We start from the raw sequence: 3,432 nt of genomic DNA on the forward strand, positions 1-3,432 counted from the left end.
CGTCCGTGTGACAACTTGTCTTCCTGATCCTCCTAGACACGGCATGTTCAGTGACACCCACAACACCATATATGTGCATTATTGCCACCATTTTTTCAGATTGAGTGGCTTTGTGCCCAGTTGGTCTCTTTTTAAAGATTGGGGGCGGGAGAAAAACTTAAAACCATTGTTGTTTTCAACAATGAAAATAACAAAAATATTTAGTTGACAAACAATTTTCTCATGAGGATGACATGAAGTGTAATGGTGTAACTGGTCTGCAAGGAGCTGACACATCTGTCTTCCTCATCCAGGTCAGGACTCGTCTCCGCGAGAAACCTCCCTCCCGATGCCTTCAAGAATGTGCGTGGGCAGCTAAAGCTGCTCACTTGGGCTTTTGGCTTAGTGGTCAGCGCGCTAGCCTGCCATGCTAGATGTGCCATGTAATGCTGCTCCAGGGAGACTGGTTACGTTGGTGCCGTGACGGCGGTGAAGGTTTTGAGGGGTGCATGCGTGTCTGTTGTGTCCGGTGCTTAGAAACCTCCCTCCTGATGCCATCAAGCCCGAAACCCTATGTAACCTTAACCCTAAACCGAGTGTGCGCAGTGTTTTTAAACCAAACATGAGCACAAAGCAAAGAGCACTGGAGGTATGAAGAGCTAAGACGAGGAAATACAGCAAAGCGTGTGTTGCGTTTGGCTTTGGGCTTTGACTTTTAATGCAGTGGGATATGAGGAAAGATCAGCCAGTCTATTTACCCGTGTCTAAAAATGTTTGCAGGGGTAGCAGGAAGCCAAATGAATGATGACATCATTTAAAGTTCCCAATCACATTGATAAGCCGCTTGATTTTTTTCCCAGTGATATCGTGCCGAATATTGTCAACATTCATCCCGCTTTGTTTCGCAGTGTTACATCAGTAAACGTGGCATACCAAGTTGCTCAATGTAAAATAACCCTACCTCTGTTGAAATCAACAGTATTGAAAACCTTTTTTGTTTTAGAATCTGTTGTGTTGCTTATTTAGAAAGAAGCAGCCATATGAAGCATTCGATTACTTTTTTAATGATCTCGTAGCAGTGAAAACATGGCATCACATCACATAGCATCCTAGCCTGTTGCTGTCATTTCGTCTTCGAATTTTACGTACACACTACAGCGCCACTCACTGACCAAACTGGTATTGTCACATGAAATACTGTACATTGCATGTGTCTGTAAATACAACAGAATCAGTTTTACAAATAAGGAAACCTTATTATTTTGCCTCATCTACATAAAATTTTAATCAATAGAAGAATTCATACTAATGTTTCTTCGTAACTCCTAGCTAAGGTATGTGTATGGCAAAAGAATATGTGTAAATGTTTTCTCTGTGAGCTTCTGAAAAATGAACATCTTTGTGAAAGTGCACTCCTGTGGAAAGAAACCTCAACGTATTCAAGAAATATTTACAGTATTTTAGTCCATCCATCCATCCATTATCTTCCGCTTGTTCGTGCACACAAATCATTGTCCATCAAGACGGCGCCCGAAGTCCAATCCTTTTGGACAGACCCTTCCAGTCCAAATGGATAGGACGGCGACTAGTGACAAACATGTTTCAATTCACGTCACAAAACGACTACCAGCACTTTGGTCACAGCGTCGTAGACCTTCCCCTTTAACTCCACCTCCCAGTAGCGGCGTCATTGTCAAGAACCCGACTCCGGTGGGCGAACCTCCTCGAAATCGGTGAGCGAGGCTGCTTTGCACCATCTTGTGTAAGTATATAAAAATATCTTCATTATTATCATTAAGCTGTACTGCTCTGGCTTATGCCAATGAAACGTTTAAGATTTTATGATGGCAGTAATGACACAGAATAAAGCAAGCATATTCAGAAAAATAGCGTTGGCCATTTAACGGTCATATTATAGGCTACACTGTTGGATTATACGTTATGCTGAATGCCGTACCGCTCTTTCCCGCTCGGGCTTGGGTCCGTTCGCCGCCGGCTGCCCCGGACGGATCGGCGGTACGGAACCGGTCGAGGCGCTCGCCCACCTCGCGCCGTCGCTGGCCAGGCCGCATCATAACGGCTATCAGAGAAATCACACACGCACACCGTCAAGTTCAAATACAAATCCTTAGGAGGACATTTATAAACATTAACAAAAATAAGGAGAAGGCACTTGATTTAGTTGAAAGCTTGCAAGGAGAAGGAGGGAAACTATGCAAGGCAATGCTTGACTACAAAATACAGTTTCCACAATCGTTCTGAAGAAAAAAAACCTTCACCTCTCTTTTAATTTGGCTTGGACCTAGCAACAAAAGAGCGTGTCAACCTTCAAAGGAAGGGCAGCAGAGCATGCGACACCTCTATAAATTTGTTTGGCCATGTGTATGCATGTAGGTGGGATTAATACATGTGTGTCAGCACATTTGCGCCTTCCCGGGTGTTGTTTTGGCATGGTGGCGGTGTTTATCTTTTGGGTGCATGTTGTGGGACTATCGGTTGAAATGTTTTCGTTGTCTCCATTAACTGGTATGTCAGAAATGGTGCTGTTTCTTTCAAATGGCAGATCATAGTTGGTGTCCACATGAGTCGGTTGAGGTCGCGTCACGAACATTCGTGAGCATCTGTAAAGGATACCCCCATACATGTAAGTAAAAGCCACCAGGACGAGGACTACATATGTGATTAGAGTGTTCCTTGCCCACCTAGGGACTGCCGTGTCGATCGAGAATCCCGAAACGGCAAGAGTGCCTCTGCAATATCTTCACTGACCCGCAGTGTTTTTATACACTAAAAGCAGAGGTTGAGCTAGACATTTTCGTTGTCTGTCATTTTGACTGACAGGGTCATAAAAATCCGGTCATAGTCTATTTTTACCCGTCACTTAAATGATAATGATGACATATTCAATAGTATTTAGCTTTCATTCATTTTTAATTAATATTGTAACGCTTGCTTGGCGGCGAAAAATTAGACACGGAAGTCGTGGTATTTTTCTCCCTTTTTACTCTGCTTACCGCCAACAACCCCGCCCCCAAAGAAAAGGAGGCAACGATGTAGACCCCAATCACCAACGTCACACAATGATCTTGATTTGGGTTGTCAGCCCAAAATCTTCTAAATATATATTAAATGCATCTTACCAGATATAAAATGACTACTACATAGTCTGTGGTGATCGTTTGGTGCCCAGATCTCTTGTCGAATTACAGCAGTCCATCTCGCTCTCATCTTTGGGTCTCTCAGAATACGGTAGAACTTCAAGTCTCTCCGTCTATCTTCTCTGTTACAGCAACCAACCGCCACACACACCTTCACCATTTTGATTATTAATATTAACGAGCAGAAAAACACGCCGTAATAGGAGGCATGTACGTAGCGGTAATGTGTAAACATGACAATATGGCGGCTCCAGTCAGGGGGGCGGAGTTGTGACGTCATGTGATTGGGGTCTAT

Source organism: Corythoichthys intestinalis, chromosome 1, assembly GCF_030265065.1.
Source record: "Corythoichthys intestinalis isolate RoL2023-P3 chromosome 1, ASM3026506v1, whole genome shotgun sequence".
Taxonomy (NCBI): Eukaryota; Metazoa; Chordata; class Actinopteri; order Syngnathiformes; family Syngnathidae; genus Corythoichthys; species Corythoichthys intestinalis.